Source organism: Rhodnius prolixus, unplaced genomic scaffold, assembly GCF_049639745.1.
Source record: "Rhodnius prolixus isolate KJV_2025 unplaced genomic scaffold, Rpr scaffold_5, whole genome shotgun sequence".
Classification (NCBI taxonomy): domain Eukaryota; kingdom Metazoa; phylum Arthropoda; class Insecta; order Hemiptera; family Reduviidae; genus Rhodnius; species Rhodnius prolixus.
In genome coordinates, this window is record NW_027411624.1 from 6204017 (window position 1) to 6230677 (window position 26661).

Here is a 26661-nt window from a genome sequence, read left to right on the forward strand (position 1 = left end):
GGGGGCCTTACATAAAGGGGGCTAACTCCTCTCCCATTCGATGTACAGCGCCGAGACCCCCAAAAGGCACATCTACATAAAATTCCGAATCGAATGACACCTCATTCATGAAAATCGGTTCTCGCGTTTAGGCGCTACGTTGTTTACAAAAAAGGTAACAAGAAGAACAAGAACAAGAACATTTTTTGAAAAAGCCGTTTTTGCTCATTTTCGGCAACTTTTTTCTCGAAACCTATTAGATCTGGGTGGTTGCAAAAAAATTACAGTTATAAAGGAGGGTTTGGAGTAAGATTTAAAGAAAATTTGGGAATTTTATCTTTTATAGAAAAAGAGAAAAAAATTGTCAAAGTTGGGTGTTTTTCAACGTTACGCTTTTTCGTGCAGTTTTTGATGGTCAACCCTTATACAACTGTCCTACCGGACAGTTTTAATAAGGGAAGTTGATGGTAATAAGAAAGTATACTGGTAATAGTGGAGTTATTGCCGACTCCATCTCTTCACAGAACTTTCTTAGCGAGCCTAGATAGTTTCGAAACTATCGATAGTTTATTGAAGGAAGAGATACCGCTTTAGGGGGACGCTGAAAGAGGAATGTTTTGATACCGTGGAGTCGTTACTTCGAACAGCCCAGCTTCTGTTCTATCTAACTTTCCTGGAAGACCCTGGGCAGTGTTAAAGAAGAATATACTCTTTCCAGTAAACTTCTAGTTTCTTTTAATTTGGAGTTATCTTCTTCGGAATATCTAAATCTAGCCCATTGATAGTGGAAGAGGAGTTTGCTGTACAGGTAGTAGTTCTACCTGCCTCACAGCTGATTTTAGAACTTTTAATGAGCATCGGTTAGTGATTTCATCATCTTGGGGTATTAAAGGGAGCTTGATCTGAGCTGGAGGATGTAATAGATCTATTTCGTCGCAGTGCAATGTGCTCTGTTAACAAAAACCAAAAGAAATGTCATGTTTAGATTCAATTTCCCAATGGATAAGATAAGATTCTAATAGAGCGGCCCTTAAGACCTACGCCACTGCGACCCCTTTGGATCTATTGTGGCTCCCCTCACTCTAAAGCTCACCCTCCAGACCTGTCCTTTTAATCAGACTCTTAATTCTGGAGAGCGACTCTTGGGTAAAGCTCACAGGCCTCGGTTTTTCCTCCCCGAGAAGTAACATCCTTAGCCAAACAAGCCCCTCACACTGACACAACACGTGCAGTGCCTCTTCCTGACAGAACCTACAAAGGCTATCATCTGCCAGGCCCAGGCGATGCATGTGTTTTCTGAGCCTGCAGTGGGCCAGTTAATAGACCCTACAATTATCCTTATAGCACCACGGCCTTGACCATGGATACATTTCGTCCATCTATCTACATCAATTAACTCTTCCAAGTCTTAATTGTCAGAACATGTGCTGTTTAGCAGAAATACTAAGAAAAAACTTCAAAGATCTTAAGTAGTAAATAGAAATACACTTACGAGTATTTCAAAGGGGAAAAGACCATTGATTAAACACAAACAAAGTAAAGCAGATTTCAAAACTGCATTTTAAGGTTTAGTAATTCCAAAACCAGACTTGAGCAACATTATTTACAAGCATACTCTTAGCCCATTGTTTCAAAGCGTTTTGTGTCAGAAGAAGAAAAGTTGGTAGTAATTTAACTAAGAAAAAACATTGGCCAATTCAAATGTAAGGAGAATTATAGAATCAGGACTAACAGAGGAACTCTGATAGGAATTCTTGGATTACACTCGTACTATTCGTAAAAGACTGCTGGCGACTTAGACGATATGAACTATTTAAGAACATATTGAATTGTTATCACCCAGCACTTAGATTCCCTAGCTGAAGCATTAATACATTTCAAATCTTTAGAAATGGAAGAAGATCACAGATATACAAAGAAAACAATTTCCTTAATTATAAAAATACGAGTTTCACTTCACAGAATGGATTTAAAGTTTAATTTGTCTCAACAATTGCTTGAAATAAAAGCTTTAATTCCATTTAATTACAATAGGCATTTATAAATTGGTAATTTTTACAACAATAACTTCCCCAAAGCAATTTCCAAAATTAAGTTTATGCTAATCTGTGTAATTAAACTTCCGTACCACTTTAGAATTCTAAACTGAGAGCCCCGTAAAATGGTTGAAGTAATTTACCTTCAAATAAGTTTGCAGGTTTTTTTTTTTTCTTTATCTGTATTTACAAAATAATAATCTGAAATTTTCTATTTTCCTTATTCAATTGTTTGAAATGGTTTTTCATGTCTTTCTGTGAGTTTTGCTGGCTTTATTTTCCGTGTTCTTTGAAATCTCTTAACCATGTCTTTATACTTTATGATATTAATTGTGGAAAAACTAAGAGAATTCATTGCCAAGTACTATTTTTCATTGTACGTTGATTACTCTATTTGTGAGCCTCAATTTGGTTTTCATTTCTTATTCCTTATTTCAGTTTAGCAAAACTTCTGCTACAGTTTAAAGTAATTCACAATAAATAGAATACCTGAAATCAATCATAAATGTTTTCAGACTTCTTTTAATAGCATTTTTTTTTTTCTCATTTTTTACAAAATCTCTTACACAATTTTGGCATAATCTTAGACTCTAAGCCTAAATTTGTTGTCTGTATTAATTTCTTAAGTAAAAAAATAATAATCACAAGTTAAATCTATTCATAAAAACAAATGTTCCCGACCATTTTCTTCTGTACTTGGATAAGATGTATTTACCCTCGCAAACAGCCATAAAACTTTCAAGCAACCTAAGAAAGGTGTCTAAAAATAAATTTCTAAAGTTTATACGATTTAAACTTTCACAACATTCTTAAAAGTTGATTACGGTATTTAGCTTGTTCAGCGTATCGTCCAACTTCACAAATTATCTTGCAGACGACAGGAATATCCTTACACGTATTATCTTCATTTTCAACCTTCTTTATAACAATATAAACTTTCTAGAAGTAATTCCTCTTTTATATATCCACGTCGTACCTTTGTTACTTCACTCATAATCAGTATCATATCTAAGATTACTTATTAAAAAACTCCTGCCTTATCAGGGGAATGATGATACATCTTAAGATCTATTTTTAACATCTCCATTAACTCTCAAACGATACTATTCTACTTTGAGCTTTAAATGACACTATCTATTGTTGTTCTTTAATCCAAAACGAAGAAAGATTATGGCCAATTTCAATCATTTTATTGCCAATCTTACGACCGAAGGCTAGACCATCTTCAAGGCTTATATTATTAAAAATAATTATAATATTTTTTTACATCGTGAACATCCAAGGTAGGTTAGGTCTTTTGCACTGAATGTACTCAAAACAGTAAGGACAGAAGATACACCAATCTTGGATGTTTACATGTAAAAAATATTATAATTGTTAATAAGTATTGATCCCTGAAGATGAGCTAGTCCCTAGGTCCGAAAGATTGGCAAAAAATTATGAATGAAATTGGCAACAATCTTTCTTTCTTTTTGATTAATGAAACTGTCACTAAAAACGTTGAACCGTTCTTTATGTTTTATATTCATTATTTAGTTGCAATTTAACATTATAACTAATTGTCAATATTTGTGGTTAATAAATTGATTAGTTAATTTTTTATAGAAATAAGTGAGAAGTTAATATTTAATATTTGTCTAACTGTAATGTTCGAGTCGATTAAGGATGATTGGTAAGATGGAGGGCAATCAAAGGTAATCCAAAATAAATAAATAAATTGAAATAAAGTAGACCACCAACATTGGCGAAATGGACATCATTATAATTTAACTGCTACTCGAAGATAAGATCTCGAAACAATGAAAAGTAAGCCCTGCAAAAATTAAAGATAGAATAAAATAACAGTACATTTTAAAAGTCAATGATGCTCGGAATTACCCAAAACGACCATGATAATAAAGGACAGACTGTGAATATAAGGTTGTGATCTACGTAGTTTTGTGGCTAATAATTAAAGAGAACTTCATCAAGTGTTGAATGCCTATGATAGTGGAAAGAAATAAAGGGGAAAATGCTAAAAATTTTAGGCAGCTTTAGGAGGGGGTCGCATTGTTACGAGGACATGGATCTTCTACTTAAGTGAACAGTAGACCGAGGGTAGTTAAATCAGTGTATCCAGAAGGGTAGAAACGGGATAATGAGATATCTGGAAGGCAAGAAGTTCGAGTACTGAGGGTCTATAAAGATCGAGAGCACTTACGCCGATTTTTTGAAAGCAGTAGGTACTTAAACGGAGGTAGAAGTGGATGGTACAATTGATGTTGATAATTGTCCATAGATATAACTAATTGCAACTGGCTGAATCGTTAAAGCCGATGTCAAAAAAAACAAAAGATGATAAACAATTTCTTGTTTTGCCCAAAATTACTTTTCTTAAACTAACCATTTATTCTGTGATCAAATATATTCTAAAAAGAAATTCAATTACATTATATGCTTTCATGTTTATGCTGTTAATGTGTAAATGAGACTTTCTAGCTTTTCTTCAACTTTAATTTACTCTTCAATTACTTAAGTTAAGCAAAACTTTGCCATCTAAAACTTACAATTTACAATTAACAAAGTAGTTAAAGTTGCTTTTTGTTCATTTACTTCGAAAACGTTTCTTAAAAATCTACCCACTTTAGCAACTTTGCAACGAGTTGTTATCATTGATATAAAACTTGTTTATATTTATTTCAGTTGGTAATCTATAAGTATTTCTGCAAGCGAATTTCTAGGCCTATTTTAGGAATTGTATGTCACCTTTTTCTAACTAAATTAACTTACATTTTTTGAAATTCACAGACTTTTTGGTCTCCTCTGGTCTGCAACGTCTACAGACGTTCCGAGGATTGCTCAGATGAAAGGAACCAGTCTTACCAGATTAAAGAAGGCCTTTCCCTCCAAGATATACTGAAGAAGACAACTCCAACAATTAAAAGAAACTGGATGGATGCTGATACAACTCCAGTTACATCTCCAAAGTACTTGCCAGAAAGGGAACCTCGCTCATGCACAAATAATAAATTACAGGTCTCTCTCCAATTCATGAAATGATTCCCATAAATGTAACATTTAACTCTTTGAGGTACACGATTTTAAAGAAAATAAAAGCCCTAGTTGCACAGGATTTCTTTAATTATAAAAAAATGGAAATAAACATTCATTTCCATTATTTTACGTATGTAATCATCCCTTCACTTATTCACGCAATTTCCCATTGGTGCATAGCACTGCCAACTGAATGAACAACTTTAAATAACATATTAAGCTGTATGTATGAATAACTTCAACTTTTCGAGGTGGGCTAAAATATAAGTATCCCACCATGCAGCAAAAAGGTGGGACAGTTTTTAACCCACCTAGCCGCAAAGAGTTAAAGAAGATGATGTCTATCTGTAAAGTTTTTAAGACACACCACCATGATTATGCCATAAATTTAGAAGAACTCGAAATTGAAACAATTCTGTCTTTTTAATGATTTACAGAAACCTTGAACGAAGTCGAACATTTTTTGATTTATCAAAATCAGAAACCATTTGAGTCAATTAATCTGCCCCAAATATTAAGTGAATATTGTAAATAAATTATTAGAATTTATAATTAAAATATTTCGTTTGATGTTAAAAGAAAATTATGTATTTCCAACATTGACTCTTGAACTGGCTTTTAAAAGTTTAAAACTTTGTGTAAATGTCAATTTTATAAATTTTTATTAAATTTTAACATGGAAGTTGTTAATGAATAAAGTAATTAAATAACTTTTAGAGTGCAGAATTATTTTTTCACAACTTTGATTGTGAATAGAAAAGTTTTGAAATATAAAACTGTGTAGACAGACCATTTAATCAAACACCTTTTTCCCCCCTATTTATTTTACAAATATTTGTAAATAACCATCATAAACAAAAATAAAATAAAATAAAATGACTAAAAATGGTTTTTGCACGGTTGCGGGGAAAATCCATTACTACATAAAATTTTAGCCGAGGAAAAACAATTAGCTTTCAAAAATAATACAAAAAGTATGAGAACCATTTGTGATATATTTTTAAGCCAATATTTATTTATTAATATTTTCTGCTCATTATTTACAATTGCCCCCTAACATAGCTGAAGAAAAACACTTCATGTTACAATTTTCGTGGAAAAGCATTTTCATTAGAAGTGAAACTAGAAAGTGCTGTATAACGTTGTAAAATTTGGGTTAGTTTATTAAGTTCCAAAATTCTGGAACTTTACTAGATCAAGTAACATCAATACTGATTGTCTTTAAAGCTGCTTGTAAATACTTGTAGAACACCAGTATTCAACTTGGTATTTAAGTGTTAAAATTCATAAATTTCAAACAGTACACTTTGGATTTTTAAAATAATAATTTTCTATAATTTTACTTTCCCTTACTTTCTTTAAGAAAGTAGCTGAAACTTTATTCTTAGATTAGGCCCTACCAAGAGGGTACTTACCTTGACAGAGTAGATTTTTGCCATCCTATATCTAAAAAAAATGATTCCAACGATTACTTCTAAACGATTTTATGAATATTTTACTCGATGATTTACAACTTTCATTTGAAAAACTTTACCACAAAAATTCGATTATAGGCACTTATTATGGAAGTGAGGATACCGGGTTAGCCATTCCACTGAAGGAACATTTCAGTATAATGAACGCTTTTGGGTCCTGCTTATTGTGAAAGTGTGGTTAAATGTGTCCCAAAAAAATTTCGAGTATGATGGAAATTCTACAATTGGACGAACCTCTAGATTTATTACATTAAGCGAAAGGAAGATTATTGCCAATTAAGGTCATAATTTTTAATTTCTTTTCAAGTCAAAGCCTACGAGGGTCGTTTGAAAAGTCCGTGCAAAAATAAAAACTACTTAATTTTTTGGGGTAAACCTTTTTTATTTTTCAACATAGACCCCTTTTAGGCTTATACACTTCGTCCAACGCTGCTCTAGTTTGTTGATCCCTTCCGAATAATAGGATTTGTCCAAGTCTGAAAAATAGCCATTCCTTTCTGCAATCACCTCCTCGTTTGAATAAAATCTTTTTCCCGCCAGTCATTTCTTCATATTGGGGAACAAATAGTAGTCCGAGGAAGCCAAGTCTGGAGAATAGGAGGGGATATGAAACGAGTTGGAACCCTATTTCCATTAATTTTGCGACCACAACTGCTGAGGTGTGGGCTGGTGCGTTGTCGTGATGGAAAAGGACTTTTTTGTGGGCCAATCGTGGGCGTTTTTCTTGCAGCTCGGTTTTTGAAACGGTCCAATAACGATGAATAATATGCACCTGTAATAGTTTTACCCTTTTCCAGATAGTCGATGAGGATTATTCCTTGCGAATCCCAAAAAACAGTCGCCATAATCTTTCCGGTCGAAGGAACGGTCTTCGCCTTTTTTGGCGCAGATTCCCCCTTGGTAACCCATTGTTTAGATTGTTCTTTGGTCTCAGAAGTGTAGTGATGTATCCATGTTTCATCCACAGTGACGAAACGACGCTTAAAGTCCTGCGGATTCTTCTGGAACAGCTGCAAACCGTCTTTGCAACACTTCACACGATTTCGTTTTTGGTCAAGCGTGGGCAATCGCGGCACCCATCTTGCGGATAGCTTTGTCATGTCCAAATGTTGATGCAAAATATTATGTACCCGTTCATTCGAGATGCCCACAGCACTAGCAATCTCACGCACCTTCACTCTACTGTCATCCATCACCATATCATGGACTTTATCAATGATTTCTGGAGTAGTAACCTCAACAGGGCGTCCAGAACGTTCAGCGTCACTTGTGCCCATATGGCCACTCCGAAAATTTTGAAACCACTTATAAACTGTTCTAATCGAAGGTGCAGAGTCACCATAATGTTTATCAAGCTTCTCTTTAGTCTCCTGAGGCGTTTTGCCTTTCATAAAGTAGTGTTTAATCAACACACGAAATTCTTTTTCGTCCATTTTTTGAAAATCACTCGACTTCCTCGATTCAAACGAATGCCAAACACAAAGAAATAGACCGATCTGGCTGAAACTTGGTGTGTGTTCTTCCAGGAGATGCTACTAACTAAACATAACCTCGATACGCGCCAGTAGTGCTATCTCTCTGACTTTGCACGGACTTTTCAAACGACCATCGTACTTTTTCAGGCGGGGCTTTACGTCCAACTACCAAATAAGGTGTCGTGGACGGAGGCAACTAGCAAAACTACTTTACTGTAAATTTCTTTTATTAACTTTTAAATAAAATCCATGGCCTAAAGACCGTGAATCGAACCCAGTACCCACAATGCATATTAGCTAAGCAGGTCTCGCCTCTTAACCGCTCTTAATGTCAAGCTTTTGACATGGTGACTTGGACATCTTCAGGGTTGTGCAACATATTTTACAGGAAAATAGGTGACAATTCAGATTAATTTGATGAAATAACAAAATAATTTACAATTATTAAAACAGTTAAATACTTCTTTCTGTTTTAATCATCAAATTAATGTATATTGTAATCAGTTTTCTGTAAAATATGTCCCCACAGCAAAGAAGGTGACCAAGCACTGTAAGCAATTTAAAAAAAACAAAAACAAATTATAACTGAAACTGGCAAATAATCTATCCTCATCTTAAATTAAAGAGCAAGTCACAAAACCAGATTCTAGAGTACTGTACCATTAATAGATTAACTATTATGAGATTTTTATAGAAAATGCTTACAGCGATTTTCATTAAGCTTCATCATACACTTGGATGAAAAGTTTGGATTAGTATACTTTTTTCTGGGAGAATTTGTCTTGGGCATTTTGAGTACCTGAAGAATGGTATCAAGAACAAGCGAGTGTGTTCAAAGCCGGAATTCCATCTATAATTACAACATATGTATCTAGAGTAGAATGGCTAAAGTATTATTAAAAATGATTGATATTCTTTCTTTTCAACCATTTTTTTTGCTCGGCCCAGTGCCACATAATGCGCAAACTTTTGGAATAAGTTCATAGTTGGCTTAATGGAATAATAATTGCAACTCACCCTGTATGATCGATATTTCAAAAGGAGAGAAGGCGATCTCAAGGTCAAACTGCTTATCTTAATTGGATTAAGAAGATAAATCCATTTTCCAGGGAAATTCAGGAAGATCTCTACAACAGCATGTACGAGAATATAAATAGCATCTTTTTAATATTAACATACATATAAGCAGGATGAAAAATGAACACTTTTTTTTTTTAAACAGCTTTATAATATTATATGATATAAACCTTTTACCAATGATACAAATCATGAACTAATCATTGAATTACGAGTATTTAAATTTACTAAGAGAAGAACATATACAAAAGATTAGATCGCATAAAAAATTTAACTTTAATTTAAAATTTAATTCAATAAATCGAAATCCTTTCAACTTACCACAGTACAATTTATTCAGCAAAATGTCGATTACATTTCACTAATTGAACATTCACAATTCTTGAATTTAAACTTTTGTTATTGGCATAACTTTTGATGTTATTTTTCACTTTAAAAAAAATACAAATCTTATAAAATTAGAACAAGTTTAGTCACTTTGATCTGGGTAATTAAAATATGGCGTCTTTACTATGCTATAAGGGGTCTTGTTCAAGTGAAAGCTAGAAATGAAAATTAATAAATTTAGACATTTTATGTTCCTAAAAATCAAAATAAAGTAAAGTACAAATTTTTCCAAAAATATTGTTCAACATTACTCTTAATTTTCAAGTTTTAATTCTTCATTGATTTCTTCATTTCACATTTCTAAAACAAAACTACAAAGGGAATTAATCATACATTAAAATGTACATAAAAATAATAGGAAAAATATAAAGCTAATTCTAATAATAATCATTTTATTAAAAATTAAATATTTAATTTAAATTGAATTTTGTACTCTCTCACATCCACTGCCATCACTTACTTCCAGTCTATGACGTAACATGGCGTACTCTTCTTGAATTTAACACGTAAGTGAATTTTTAAATTATAGAAGTTTTTAAGGAAAAATTGTTGAAAACTTTGAAAATTTATGTGAAATCAATTAGTTAATGGTATAAGCTTTAAAAAGATATATCATTTATCAAATTTAATGTTGGTTTAATTAGTAAAATTTGTAATGAAAAAATGGGAAATAGCTCTGAATTTGAAAGATGGCCTGAATGCAGTATTTCATTATGTAAGTCTTATTTTCTAATTTAGAGCTTTCAGAACTAATACTCGAGTAATTTATAACTTGAAAATTAATTTCATTAAAATGATTGATTTCAAAAAACGTTTTTGATATTTAAAAATCATTGAAGGTCATTTTATTCCAGTTCAATATGAACTACTCACTCAATTTTTTGTCCTTATCCATTTCTTCTAGGATCTTCTTGTATCACCATGACCTGTTGTCCTGCCGCCCATGCTGAAGGGTGAATGGCGCAGGGGGTAACAGTGTTAATATGGGAAAGTTACCCCAAAATTATTAGTCACATTGTGTCCTGTTTTTGAAAACCCCCAGCTTCTTGAAGGGTATCAAATTGTTGATAACAAAAACTGCAATTATAATGCGCTTCGCCAAATAGTCAGCCTTCAGCAGTATCTCTAAGGAAACTTAAGATGTACTGCTTAAGAGAACTGACATAATTTGTCTGTGGAATGATTAAGAGAGTTTGATTCGAAGCAGAGGGGTGGGCTTATTTTTGTAGTTTAATTTTTAAATAATTAGACAAAACTGAGGTGCTTAATAATTAATCTTTAAATGATTACTTAACAAACGTATCTTGGCATTTTTTTTGTAACTTTGATTGCAGATTCTGATCTTTATAAACTGCACTTATTGTTCCATTACTTTTCTCTTATGTGCATTTTGTGTTCTTTTGGAATTTCCTTCACTTTCAGGAACCACATTCTGAGCTTTACTCCTTAAAGATTCTTCTAGAAAGCATACATGGACTAGAATGAATATAATAAATTTAGTGCTAGCTCAGAAACACAATTTACACTATAAAGCGAAACTTATGCTAGAATTAATACCTTATAGAACAAAATTTAAAAGAAGAGAACATTTAACTGAAATTGTATTACCTAATGATTGTATTGCTCCACCGAACTTGGATCAGTTGAAGACTATGGACCACCACCAATCAAAAGAACCTTGTCTTAGGTTAAAGTATTTTTCCTCCACTAGTTGATTTTACGGTATGAACAGTTACAGTAATCTTCTGTTGTCTCGAGGAACTGAAGATCTCCTGCAGCAAACCAGCAATTCAGACATGATATTAGTAGAACGATTTTACTTAGGGTAACCTGCTCCAGAGAGGACTCCAGGGATGGGCAACCTTTGAGGCCTCTTTTTCATTCTTAAGTCAGATCGTGGGCCACTTACAAACCAAATATTCTTAAAATTATCAACTAATCTTTTTTTTTAGTTCGATCAGGTTGCAGTAAGGGTCTTATTTTGAACATATTTTGCCCACCCCTCTGCTTCGAATCAAACTCTCTTAATCATTCCACAGACAAATTATGTCAGTTCTCCTAAGCAGTATATCTTACTTAGAGATACTGCTGAAGGCTGACTATTTGGCGAAGCGCATTATAACTGCAGTTTTTGTTATCAACAATTTGATACCTTCAAGAAGCTGGGGGTTTTCAAAAGCAGGACACAATGTGACTAATAATTTTGGGGATCTTTCCCATACTAACACTGTTACCCCTGCGCCATTCACCCTTCAGCATGGGCGGCAGAACAACAGGTCATGGTGATACAAGAAGATCCTAGAAGAAATGGCCAGGCCACTTCTGGGCTAAACTTGGTATTATCTTAGTTTTAGAGGTGTTAATTATTAGCCTTATAAAGTTGCGTTACCCAAAAAGAGGCCAAGATCTTTCAGAAATGTCTAATCCACTTAAATTATTCTTCTGTGGGGATATTTTAATGATAGTAATAAAATTCAATTAAAAAAGAAACCCTTACCTTTTTTCCAGTTACAGATGTTCTTCCATGTCCTACCTTCAGGTTTACCCGTATTGTTTTGTCTTTACCAAATAATAGCAACATGCACAATACCTGAAAACGAGCATTACTTAAATTATATCATTCAATAATTTATTAATTTACAGATACGTGACTTTTTTGCGTTCCCGAGTACTTTACAACCCGTGCCAAAATCTCTCACTCATCATCTTTCCTGAAGGAGAAAAGCTTGGAATCTTCGAGAAAATCTGAGGTAATGAAAAATCAACTATAATATTACCAGATTTTACATTTAGTATTAAATATAGATTAACCTAGAGGTTATTAAATGGACATTAATGGAAAGTTTACACGGTTTACTAGTTATAACCACAACCGAGAATTCAGTTTGAATAATGATTATTGTAGCTGTCAAAAACTTACCTAAATGTTGTTTAAACTTAAGACCATCTCGTTTAAGCCCACGTTGTATTGTTTCAATACTAGTTTTATTGAGTCAACTGTTTATAAGAAATAAGCGTATTAAACTTATGTAGTTAGAAGTTAGGTAACAAAAACCTATCTATAACAGCGGTTAGGTTATATTACGTATCAGACTGTTTTTCAGTTAATATTTTGTTGAAGGTTAACAATGAATTCTCTCCCATCTTGCGCAAGTTTACATGAATTAATTAATACTTGAATTACACTTTGTAATTCTTACAATTAAGAACTTATCAAGTATATTTTTATGCTTTAATGTTGAACTGTACAGTATGTTATCATTATAAAGATGTACTCAATGTTTAGTCAATATTATTGATTAAATTTTACTCATACCATCTCTTAAGAGGAAGTATTGTAATCGTGGAATTGTTTTTTTGCCAGTTTTCACTGGAAAATCCTCTTATTAAGGATGAAAAACTGGTTAAATTTGTGAGTTATTAGGAATAACTCAAAAAGTTAATTGCAAAAGTTTCATTGCTTGACAATGATAGTTCATTAGATGCCCACCAGGAGACCATACCACTGTAAGATTTTTGTATAAATTTCAAGTAAATTCCAATTAGGAAATGCCATTTTACTAAGCCACTGTCCAACTTAATAGTTTAAGATGCTGGGATGTCACGCTTTCCTTACAATTTACTGTTTTATAAGATTGTACTATCATTTTGTGTTCTATTATTTACATACAATTGAACTCTTTTGCAATTGTAAGGAATGTAAATCCTTAAGAAATCTAAGTATAACGAATTGAGTGAAGAGTTTTGAGAATGAGTATAACCAGTTTTCTAGTGTACCAGATGTGCGTGTTGATGACTCAACTGAGTTTTTTACTCCCTCGACTGAGTAAAAGTACGTTTACATTATTATCTGTATAGGATTTTTTTTAAATTTTAATGTAGACAACTAAGAAAGCCATGTCAACTATAAATTTTCTTGTAGAACCAGCCTTGGTTCACCCTTTAGGCGAAACTAGGTGCCCGGCCTGGGTATAACTCTTCAGGGAGTAAATTTATTAGAATGTAGGTGGAAAAAAAGAGAACATAATGAAATGGAATGAAATTTATGGTAGAATAATCCCTTTGCAGCATAAATAGGGATAAATTTACTAAAAGGGAAAGTGTATTCCACTAAATATCAGTGATAAAGAGCCTAATTTAATTTAAAAGGGACTCACTTTTATTCTAATTTACGGGGGGACATTTATTCCTCGCTTGGAGGTAGTTAAATAACTCCAGACAGCTTTTTTTTCTAGTAACAAAACAAATGTTGTAATCAACTTGTAATTTAGGGGATGACATTTGACTCCATTTTTTTTGTAAAAGCAAAAATCAGGCGTTCCCGTTATCTGTGTGTGGAAACTTTTTACAAGTACAAATATTTAGCACTTAAGAATTAAAACGAATAATAATCTTCCTTGACACTCACTCACACGGACTTTCTGTTACTTAATTTCCAAGATACTTTTTAGAACTTATATTTTTTTTCGTTGAAGTTCTAATTTTTTGTAAATTATATGGTGCCTTCCATGTATTTTTATTGTACAAAATGGTGATTTTGAAGGAAACGTGTCCGCCATTCAGATTATATGACTTGTATTTATTTTTTTGATGGATAATTCTATCCTACATACTTTATTGGATTTATTGTACCTCAGCTAGTTCAAATTGTGATTGTGCAGCACACCAAAGTCATAACCTATAGGTTGACCATCCACAGGGGTTTGTATGGTGAACCGCCAAGAAGAGAAGGTAGCCGGCAGTTTAGGGATGATCAATTACTTCTCGGGCGCCACGGTAGTCGAGCGGTTATAGGCTAGACCCGCAATGCTAAGGTGTATTGTTGGTTTAGTGGATTCGATCTCCTAGTCTAAGCCATGGATTTTATTTAATGGTTAATATGAGAAATTTATAGTAAAGTATGTTAGGCGGTTATAGGCTAGACCCGCAAAGCTAAGATGTATTGTTGGTTTAGTGGATTCGATTCCCGGTCTTGGGGCCTTGGATTTTATTTAATGGTTAATATGAGAAATTTATAGTAAAGTATGTTAGGCGGTTATAGGCTAGACCCGCAAACCTAAGATGTATTGTTGGTTTAGTGGGTTCGATTCCCGGTGTCTAGGTCTTGGATTTTATTTAATGGTTAATAAAAGAGATTTATAGTAAAGTATGTTAGGCAGTTAAAGGCTAGACCCGCAAAGCTAAGATGTATTGTTGGTTTAGTGGGTTCGATTCCCCCGGTCTAGGCCTTGTATTTTATTTAATGGTTAATATGAGAAATTTACAGTAAAGTATGTTTGCTATTCGCCTCCGTCCACGACCCCTAATTGGTAGTTGGACGTTAAGCCCCGCCTGAAAAAAATAGGCAATTACTTTACTATTTTATTTTACAGTATAGGGATGATCACTTATTCCTCCTACTGCCCTATATTTACGAAGGTACTCTGGTGCTGTTAAAGAGCCCTCATTAGCCTGCGTTAGTTTTTAAAAGGGCTTATTATTCCAACCGGGGATTAACTCTAAATTTGTTTCAAGTACATTTGGGTGTAGGTGAAGAAAATGGTATCTATTATTACCAAGATTTTGTTTTTCCTGCGATTAAACTTTTTAAAAAAAGGGTTTTCTTTTAGTTTTAAGTAGGATTTTCAAGTTATTATTTTTCTTTAATCGAAAAGAAAACATTTTTTTGCATAGAAAAATGAATACAAAAAACTTTTACAAAAGAAAACTTATTATCTATTTAAATAAGCATTGAATAGGGAAGGAATAAGCCCAGCGGTTAGTACTGGATTCCGATACGGAATTCCTGGGTTCGAATCCCGCTGCTGGGCCTTGGATTCTCTCTTTCGTGAAGCTTCTTACTGCTCACTGGTGATGCAATAGCGTTATCTGTAGCGAGAGAACATTGTCCCGAGGCCGGCATTGCCCTAAAAAAAAGTTGGCCTACCAAATTTGAATTTCTCCTTTAGGATTTTGGTAGTTTAAGCGATGGTACTTTTCTTTTTAGAGAGAGAACGCTTAGAATATCGAAGTAAAACTACTCCTTAGTACGAAATTGTAAGTTTTGAAGAAAAGGTTAAGCACGCAAACTGAGGCTAAAAAGCCTTGTGAAAGTTCATAGCAGATTTTCTTTCTGCTAAAACTCTTCAACCAAAAAGTTTTCTCAGATGATTGAATTATTGAAGCAACCTGTGGCATTGTAATTTCTGCTTCTGGCTCTGTGTTCAGTTTACCAATTCCTCTTTGTAAAATTGTTTGTTCAAGTGTTATTGACTCAAAAAATATTTACTCAAGCCGATTTAACTTCTACACTTGTAATTACGACTAAGTTTGTTCAATTAGTAACTGTTTACTAAGTTACTTGAATTAGTTCGTGATACAAACAGATAATTAATTGCTACACACTTAATTCGAAAGAGAATTAAATGCCAAATTTAAAATTATTGATTGTGGATAGAGTTTTAATGATGGAATATTTTAGATTCTTGGAATAATGTTCGTAAAAGATTCTTTTAAAATATTTTTTTTTACTTAGCTTATATTTATTTAAAATATTTTTAAGAATATATTGAAATGGGACTTTAGAATAGAGCTTTACGCCCACTGCCTTGCTCAAAACCTTTTTTAAATAAAGTTTTGTAGCAAAATATTCTAAAAATAAGTAAGTAAAGTATATTTTTTCAGGCGAGCTTTACGTCCAACTACCAAATTAGGTGTCGTGGACGGAGGCGACTAGCAAACATACTTAACTATAAATTTCTTAAATTAACCATTAAATAAAATCCAAGGCTTAGACCAGGGGAATCGAACCCACTGAACCAACAATACATCTTAGCTTTGCGGGTCTAGCCTATAGCCGCCTAACATACTTTACTATAAATTTCTCATATTAACTATTAAATAAAACCCAAGGCCTAGACCGGGGGAATAGAACCCACTAAACCAACAATACATCTTAGCTTTGCGGGTCTCGCCTCAAACCGTACGGCTGCTGTGGTGCCACAAATATAAGTACTAAGCCTTCATGTATGTGGTTTATTCACAATTCATTTTAAAGGGGGGAAAAAAATCATTGAAACTGTTTTAGAAAATGAATAGAAAACCCTGGGAAATCTATCAAGCAAAATTAGCGCTTTTGATTGGCTGATTTGCTCCAAATTTGGAAAATGTTTTGTACATATTTAATTTTTATTATTATTACACTGGTAATGAAACTGTAGAGGAAAGCCTGTCTTCAGCCTTCCCCGGAAATCCTGTTTTTATGAAGGTATTTAGGAAAATGGTTAAAATGATAGTGTTAGATTTACAAGCATGTAGCTGTGAAGGGATTATTTCCAGAGATTAGCTTACTAGATCCCCTTGCGAAGATCCCCGGGATCGAATCCAGCTGCTGGCCCTTAGATTCTCCCTTCATACCAGCTCCTTACAACTCACTGTTGGGACCCTTTGTCAAAAGAACACTGTGCGTAAGCCAGAAGTGTATTGAAGAAATTGCTGGACATCATTGACCTCAGAATTTGACGCGCCTTAAAGTTGGGGGAAAAAAGAAGCTTGCTTAAGAAGTCCTTTTACCAAATTTATTCCATTAAAAATGCCAGACATTGGTCCTCACTTTCAAGACTCTTTATCCGATAATAAGACACTAAGGAGCTTTTTGTAGGAGCCATTTTTCGGAGAACAGTCTAAATCAAGGACCAGCTTCGATAAAGTTCTGAAATAGGGATGATGGATCATTCCTTTTGGAAGACGCTTAACTATACCGGAAATAAAGATAATTCCATCACATTCTCGGCTCACTTGGAGGTTACCTAAGACATCAAACTATCTTAATAACCCTCATGCAGATGCACAGCTTTCTGGTGATGAACAGGAAGTTAGTGTGTTTTATGGTAAATTAATCCTAAACATAAGAGGAAGGGTTAAACTTAAGAAGAATGATAAGTTCAGAAAATATTATTTGTTATTACAATTTTGGTCAATAAGTATTAAAATCAGATTTGTATTACTTACAGGTGATGGTGTTCCGGGAGTGTTAATTAACGGAAGTGATATTTCTTTTAAATAAAGAGGAGTGATTTTTAACCAGTGCGCAAAAAGAAAATGCGGGTATTCAAAAATTTTTCGCACAGTTGAGTTTGCGTAATACTTTTCTTTAACCTGTGTCCAGTGAGTGTCCAGTGGATGAGGCGAAGAAGACATCGATGGATATGTAACTGCAAGAAAATGGGTTACATTATCCCAACCGACAGCAAAGGCAGGTAGGGTAAAGGGTTATAGTGGTCCATATTCATGTGTCCAACGATGTGTCCATCTCTACTAAGGGCACTTAGTTGGATCAGCAACTCAATTAAGCTTCATTAGTGATGAGCTTAGTGTGACTCTTTTCTACTTAACTTAATGCTACATACGTACTTACCTACACACACCACTTCCTTCAGGGGGGTCTCCAAGCGTGACTCGGCCGCGATACTTCCTTTTGTTAGAATTAAGTGCAAGTAGAAAAGTCGAGTGAAGCTCGAACCCTGCTGATACTCTTCGAAACTAAAAACATCTATATGGCCACTATAAGTCCTTCTTCGGAACTTCAAGTCCAAGTAGAGGAGAGTTGGTCAGTGCATTCTTGCATGTTTACTATTGCATGTTTAATATTGCATGCTTACTTGAATTTGTTCAAATTACTAATCAGATGTGTTTATTTTTTAGTTTCAGGAATTTCAATTAGGAATTTTTACTGTTCTCTGGATTTTATTATTATTATTTTAAAGAATTGGGCCAATTAGGGATCCACCAGTCTCTTAGGGTTTAATCATCTCTAAAGGGTTCTCATTGTAGGGAGCTCCTAATCAAAAAATAATTAGCTCCCGCCACAATAAATCGGGACTATAACCTTAGAGAGGAACATAGTTATCTTAGGAGTTCTAAATCCTAGTACTCTTCACAACTCAACAATCTGCTATGAGATTTATGCAGAATATTCCGTCTTTATTTCAACATCTCCATAAAAAGGATATGGTAGCAACTTCTTAAATAAAAGAGTTGTTAGGGATTCTAAGTAGTGTCCTGGATATATATGTAGACCCAACATCTGACTAGACTTGTAGGGAGAATGGATTAGCCATTTCTTCAAGTATTTCGATGACCCTCAGGGCAACCCACCCTAATAACACAAAACACAGATACTTTCCAACCCCAGCTCCAAGCTCCAAGACACTGCATGGATATTAATTTATGCTGTTACTTCCATTAATGGGGACTAGAATCAGCATTCTGGAAAAGAAATGTCACTCTGCTGACACAAATTATATTCTTCAAAATACTTGGAACACGGAAATTCTTCAGTCCCCCTTTAAACCGTGTTTCCTGTTCATCAGGAGCGACTTATAGTCCTATGTTTTTCCAAAGCTTCTACTCCCGATAAATAAAAGTGTTCTAGCCACTACTGCAGGGATCTTTTCGACCCTGTACCTACTCCAGCCTAACAAATAACCTATATTATTAACACTAGCCACCCTAGCAGAAATTACAGGTTAGGGCCTGCAGAGGTAGTTGATGTGTGCAACTATTTGGACTTAGCGAACCCACAGGCAAACTCGAGCTCATCACCACACACACACACACACACACATACTCACACACTCATTTAAACGTTGTACACTGTTTACAGGGATCACTCCTTAGTAGTTAAGTGAATTTTGTCTGTTTTTGCTAGCTGCCAACTTCATGTCAAGATCTCTAGAAGTTAGTGCTCTTCCCTCTGGGGGAAAGGGTTCCTGTGTACTGTGAACATTAACTTCTAACAGCTCTACTTAAACCATGGTTTTTATCTGTTAAAAACCATTAAAGCTCCTCCAAAGGAAGTAATCTCATACTTAAAACTGTCCAAACCTAGAAACTAAACAACATATCCTTAAAAAAAAACCACACCTGGAACAGCTTCAGGTCCTTTAAAAGATGGAAGAAGCAATTTGACCATCTCATTTCCCAAGATTCTGTCATAGAAAAGGCTTTCTTGGATAAAGTTTGTTCCTTGAGCCTTCCAGCATCAATTTTCTGCCTTCAGAATTTAGATCCTTCTGCTTGCTATATCCAGGCAAGCCAAAGAGTCAGAAGGCGCTCTGATGTCCTTTTAGGGAATGGGAGAGACTCCCCTATTATCTGTTTTACTTGGGGTTTTATTTTTAATTAGGCCCACTTTATTATATTATTATTATTATTATATTTTTAGCTTTTACAGGAGATATTAAATAGCCGGAAGTGTTTGCAACGGGAGTTGTTTTTCATTCATAATTATTCTAAGTTTGATTATTTTGAACTGGTGCGTAAAAAATCCAAAAGTAATTCGGGTATTCCAAATTCCGGAAATAAATATTAATGCGTTGAAAGTTTTTCTCCAAGATATTTTTGTAAACTGTGATTGGTGCCAAGTAAAGGAAGTGAATCTCTGCAAACCAAATTGGGACCACAACGATGGACAGACAGCAAAATATTGAGGGGTAAGTTTGGGGCATGATTAGAAATACCTGATTGTTTCTTATGATCATGATGAACTCATCCATCATTGTGTGCCTGCTTTTCCTTTTAATTTTGATTGATTTCCGATTTGGTCTCATCACTAAGCAGATTTTAAGATGGCTTTATTTATAAAGTTTCTGTCACTGTATCTGTTCGTGTGAGTTGACATGTGTAGGACACACTCTATCGAATAACCTTTCTTCGTCCCGGTATAGAGAGGTTACCTTTAACTACAGTTTTCTCTCCCTACCTTCCGTGTACTTCCCCATTCCGGTACCTTAACTCTGACGCAATCGTTTTTAGGCGAACCTGGTTTTCCCCTCCAGTTTCCTTTCAGTTCATCTTCATTGCTAAGCCAACCACGCTTTAACTCTGCTCTTTCATTATTTTCACTTGTATAAACCACCTCTTTCTTCATTCACAAACGGTTTTGCTCTGCAGATTTCATCTTGAACTTCTTTCTTATAGTCAGTCGTCTTACTGACTTGGTTTATTTTTTTCTTCTACCCTCAGTTCAGCGTAGCAATCACATTATAGCTGCTAGGATCAGTATTTATTGTCAGTACTATAGATGCTACGATTCACTTAAATACACGAATGTGTACATACATTTTTAACCCCTTATTTATTTAAAAAAAAAAAACTGCTATTGGGCAACAAGTAAATGAGATTATGAGAAATGATTAGAGAAGGATTACGGTGATTTTAATTTCGGTTAAGCTATAAGGATGGCAGGAATATAGAGTACTGATCCATCCATTAGTTGTAAGTTTGTATGTAATATTGTTGTATATAGTAGAGGGATGAATGTGTGAAGCGAATGTATTTATTAGTAAGAATGGAGATATTCTAGTGATAAGCACCTAGATTATGCATTATACATAAACACAATTCTTGAAATATTTGAATAAGGATCAACCAACGATGAAAATTAATTAAAGACGTTTAAAAAATTGTAAACTTATCAGTTTATCAGACAATCGTTTGAAATCAATCGATGCCCTTTTCTAATCATGCGATCAGGTAATCGTAAGACTATTCCCACTACATCTCGGAAAGGATTCGAGGCAAAGTTATCTTATCTAATAAAAGAAATTAAAAAAAAAGAAAAGAAGATTTCAGTAAAAGCAAAGTGACACTTCTGATTGGCTAATTTTGTTGATAAGCTTCCCCTTTTGATCCCATGCTGATATCCCAAGCCAAAATATAGCATTTGGATTCACTGGCCAATTTCTGAAAACATTTTTCAAACTCCCGGTAGCTCAAAACAGGGATATCTCCTTGTGAAAAAGAGCTGAATAGAAAAAATCCGCACTATGGCCTTACTTCCTCTTGCGAGGATTAAGAGAATGTAAAAGAGAAAATCCATTCAATAATCCAAATCTACAAGAGCTATCAAGCTCTAATAAAGCCTCCCAATCCTATTCATGGCCTCCCCCTAAATCCACAACCTGGATGGGCAAATGCCATTTACTTTCTAGATCTTATACAGTAAAAGCTCTTTATTCGCGGGGTATATGTTCCATAAATATGCCGCGAATACAGAAACCGTGAATACGGAATGGTAATTTACATGGGATTATAGGGGATACGTTCCTAGGTGACAAAATAAAAAAAAAATATATATATAAAAAAATCAATTTAATTGAAGTTTTTGAACATTTTGATTAATTATCTTAAGGCTTAGGCAATGGTTTGAAGAATTTTGTAATTTTCTCTTGCTTGGCAGTTTTTAAAAGCCTTTGTTTGCAGTCGAAGTTTGAACTAGCCACTACAACTACCATCAGGTTCTTTAAAATGAGCGTAAAGATACTTTGCCTTCACCCGGACCATTGGACCACCCAGGGGCACCCTTTTTTGATTGCGGTCTTCGATCCATAATGGCAACGCCACTTCCATTTTTTCTATTGCTGGATCACGAACAATTGCTTTCATTCTGTGCGTTTACATTCTCAAGAACACCGATCGCGGCGAAGGCGGCTTATGTCAAAGTCCTCGGCGATATCATTTAACAACATACTTTAGGCAAAGTTGTAATAAGATATATTTTACTTTTTTTATTAGTCCATTTGACGGCATTTACAAAGGATATTGGGTTGGATACCTATTGGAATACTTTTATTATCATAGTGTACTTCCGCGAATATCCGCGAATATAGGAATTGGGTCGCATTTTTTTAATCCGCGAATAGTGAAAACGCGAATGAAGGAAGCGCGAATAAGGAGCTTTTACTGTACTCGCATAAAGGGTTCTTTCTTTTATACAAAACCCTTCAAAAATCTTAGTCCCAAAAAAAAATCGCCGGAACTTTGAACAGAAAAAACACAAACTCGTATAATCTAATTTTTAGAAACCATATAATCTGACTTAGTGACCAAAAATTAAATTTCATTTTTATTACAAGAAGATTATTTAGAAGGGGCCTCACATATGTGGGGCTAACTCCTCTCCCTATATCTTGGCACTATGTCGATACCCACAAAATGCACATCTATACAAAAAAAATAACGAATCGAATGAAATCTCATTCATGAAAATCTGTTCTCGCGTTTAGGAGTTACGTTATTATTAGTATTTTTTTTTTAAATAACAAGAGAAATTTTTGAAAATGCCGGGTTTACTCTTTATTAAAAAATCATTATTTATTTATTTATTCAGTAATTTATATAAATATATTTACAATGGGTAAATAGGAGATAAATATGATGAACTGGTGCGGGAAGAGCAGGAGGTGAGAAACTACCCAAGCGGTAGCACTCTCTACCGGATATTAAAATAAATATATAAATAAATAAAACTGAGAATTTTAATTTATTATTTATTGGGAAAAAGAGAAAATAATTGTCAAAGTTTGGTGTTTTTTAACATTGCACTTGTTCTAGCGCTGTTCTAAGATAGCTTTTATATTATTACAAAGTTCACAAATGTTTAAGTTAGGCAAAATATAATAGATAACATATTCAAATAGCTTATAACCGAGAAAATATATTTAACATTTATTTTTAAAAAAGTTGAACTTTATTAAAAATTAAGTTTAAAATAATATTTCGTGCAAATTAATTATAAAATAAGTAAATTATTAAATAAAAAGTAAAAATTATTGATTAAAATGTCAATACTCTTGACACCTAGCGGAGACAATGAATACTACAACAATAAAATGCTTACTAAATATCACCAATAGAATGCGCAAGTGTCGCTAAATTAGATTATTCTTGTTTATTTAATACAGCTGTTAAAATTATTTTATTTAACACTTTATTCATTGAATTCGTGCTGATTGTTTGAATTTTTTTTTTTTCTTTGCCGGAAATACTGTTTTCAAGGTCGTTCTTTCTAGACTGTTTTTTGTTTTTTTTTCTTCCTTTTCGTGTTGCACTTACAATTTCCCACTTATAACTTAACGTGCTCAAATTCTAATCTACAAAGAAAATTCCCTTAATTGAAATTATTACCACTCTAAGGCTGGAAACATAATGGAGCGGCGAGCAAAGCGGCGATGATAGCGAATAGCAAAGCGGCGAAATCAAACACAAGTTAACCGTATGGGACCGCGCATTGTGGAGAGCAAAGCGAAGATAGAGCAACGCTATCTATAGAGAGTGGAGCAATTATGACATGTTTGATTTCTTCGCTCTTATCGCGCTCAATTTTTAAAGCTTATTTTTCAAAGGTTATGGATATTGATACATTATTGGTTTAGTTTGTTTAAAGAAACCTCTGTGGGGCCATAGTATTTGTGAAACTACACTAGTTTTTAATAATTAATGATTAATAGTTAAAATTATTTAACAATTAGTAGTTAATGGAGAATTCAGGTAATATTTGCTACATTTAATTTGGTTCTCATTCCCTTAATGCTAACTTTCATCTAAATACTAGGCAAAATTAAATTACATTTTCACGTCCTACTACTTCTGATCAGGACGAATTCTCCAATCCTTCTTCTGTAGCGTCGTACTACTCCAGTTTTTCAGATGAACTACATTAATTTACGACAAATCATGGAGTAGTGATTTAATAAAATTATTGTGTTTTTTTAATTGACTAATTTCTTTTTATCTGCATATATTTCTATTTTGTTTTTGTTTATATCTTTCTTACCTTAAAGGGACTGCTAGGATTAATGGGGTTGCACAGTTTGTATTTAGTTAATTTTTCTATATTGTGCCTAACTTTTGTTGTGAGTTGTATTACTCAAAAACAATAAAATTTGATTTTGATTAATGGGGTTACACTGGGCTAGTATGTAATCAAATGTTGATAAGACATTCGAAAATACGCATGAAACTTGCCAGGATGCTCCCGAAGTTGTTGGTACAAGTGATGAAATTCACCAAGTTCATTTCTAGACTTATTTATGTCATGTACACTGCAGCTCCTACTACTAAGCTGCTGCAAATACCAAAGTTTCAACGAAGAATTTTCATATAAAAATAGTTCCTCCATCTTGTTTTGTCAAAAGGAGAACGCGACTAAACTCGTCACTATGTGCATGCGAATCTTTGCTCGCTGCTCGTCGCTCTCTTTGATCTGAAGCAGCTATCATCGCCGCTTTGCCCGCCGCTCCACTATGTTTCCAGCCTTAGAGGATTTTTAAAAAATTACATGCACGAGTCTGTAACTTTTATTCCATGTTTTATTTATTTATTTATATAATATATTTATTTTGAATTAATTAAAAATTATTTACTGAGGGTTTTTGTTTACTTTGTAATATTTCTGTGTTAGCTATCTGCTAAAGTTACGTATAACAACAATTACCAGAAATATACTGTACTGACTTTTTTATTTGTTTCTAATATTAAATTACAAACTTTTTTAACAAATTTATTAACATGAATTTGATAAGAGAAATTAATAGCAGATTTATTATTAGTTTGGTCTAGGATTTATCAGTCGTTACAGAAAACCTATTTTTATAAAATAGGGCTAAAGGGAAGTTCTAAATGTAGCCAAAGTGTTGAATACAGAAATAGTATTATTCTATTTGTATACTTATCTATGTGATACATAACTTATTTAGCCATAAAACGAATTAATATGGAAAATAATATATTTACAGATGGGTTTGAAGAACTTAAGATAATATAAACTTATTTATTTGCCTACTCTTCGACCGGAAGTCATTACGTTTCGCAGTAAGAATGCAGAGTGCGTCTTTTACAGTCCATCTATCAAGTTACTATACAAGGGTCGTTTGAAAAGTCCGTGCAAAAATAAAAACTACTTAATTTTTTGGGGTAAACCTTTTTTATTTTTCAACATAGTCTCCTTTTAGGCTTATACACTTCGTCCAACGCTGCTCTAGTTTGTTGATCCCTTCCGAATAATAGGATTTGTTCAAGTCTGAATAAATAGCCATTCGTTTCTGTAATCACCTCCTAGTTTGAATAAAATCTTTTTCCCGCCAGCCATTTCTTCATATTGGGGAACAAATAGTAGTCCGAGGGAGCCAAGTCTGGAGAATAGGGGGGGGGATGTGAAAACGAGTTTGAACCCTATTTCCATTAATTTTGCGACCACAACTGCTGAGGTGTGAGATGCTGCTGGTTGTCGTGATGGAAAAGGACTTTTTTTTATGGGCCAATCGTGGGCGTTTTTCTTGCAGCTCGGTTTTCAAACGGTCCAATAACGATGAATAATATGCACCTGTAATAGTTTTACCCTTTTCCAGAAAGTCGATGAGGATTATTCCTTGCGAATCCCAAAAGACAGTCGCCATAATCTTTCCGGCCGAAGGAACGGTCTTCGCCTTTTTTTGGCGCAGATTCCCCCTTGGTAACCCATTGTTTAGATTGTTCTTTGGTCTCAGGAGTGTAGTGATGTATCCATGTTTCATGCACAGTGACGAAACGACGCTTAAAGTCCTGCGGATTCTTCTGGAACAGCTGCAAACCGTCCTTGCAACACTTCACACGATTTCGTTTTTGGTCAAGCGTGAGCAATCGTATATTTGATTCTTTTTTTGGTATGATATTTTTCGCTCTCGTTCCATTAATAATGCCATTATTATATTTTGTACGGTAATAAAATTTAAAATTATGAACTAATGATCTGAGTGCGAAGTGTTGCAGTATAGTCTTACCGGAAGTAATTAAATTCCTTAATCGGAAGTAGCATTTATGAATGGTTTTTATTTTTATTTTTATTTTGTTGAGATTTGCTCGAAAATGTCTTGAGTCGCAATAACTTTTACCGGAAGTAAGGCTGTCCGAGTTTTCTATAACTTTATAGGCATTTGCTAAAAAGTTAGATTATTTGCAATATTTTTTTTTTTTTTGTAAGCAAAGTTTATTTAAGTTGGGCTTTAATGAGGGTCGGAAGTTATGTAAAGCAGCTCTCTCTTCTACGGGAATCCCCGATATCTAGCATCGGCGACGTGTCTCTGGGCAACCGTTCCTAGGAGCAGACCTGCACAGAGGCAGCACGTGGACTTTGTGCCGATTGAGCCCGATTTGAGGTAATCCTGAATATCAAATCTCTCTCCATCTGTGAGGTGGGCAATTATCCTCGGAATATCTGCAGGGTGGGAGGGAAGGGGTTGCTAAGAAGCGAACTGCTGCTTCTAGTTATACTCGTATCTCAGCACAACCCTGACCCAATCCAAGATATCATGCCACCTGTGCTGTGAAGAGTGAAGGGTGCCTTTGTTGGCTTAGATGCTTCCAATTCTATCGGGAGCTCTGTCGGAGTAAGCTGCTCTT

The 26661-nt window shown here is 34.2% G+C and overlaps 1 long non-coding RNA gene across 4 annotated transcripts; it reads right to left on the reverse strand.

The window, feature by feature from the left end:
• Positions 1-1982: 1982 nt before the first annotated feature.
• Positions 1983-12536, reverse strand: LOC141458133 (uncharacterized). Of its 4 annotated transcripts, XR_012460756.1 has the most exons (8): positions 12383-12536; positions 11960-12052; positions 11071-11234; positions 10336-10920; positions 9714-9773; positions 9397-9617; positions 9016-9125; positions 5697-6494 (listed from the first exon to the last, which is right to left on the reverse strand). It is a non-coding gene; the product is annotated as an uncharacterized lncRNA (long non-coding RNA). The 4 variants fall into 4 exon arrangements; XR_012460755.1 differs by lacking the exon at positions 5697-6494 and adding an exon at positions 1983-2504 and having other exon boundaries at positions 9397-9773; XR_012460754.1 differs by having other exon boundaries at positions 9397-9773.
• Between the last annotated feature and the right edge of the window lie 14125 nt (positions 12537-26661).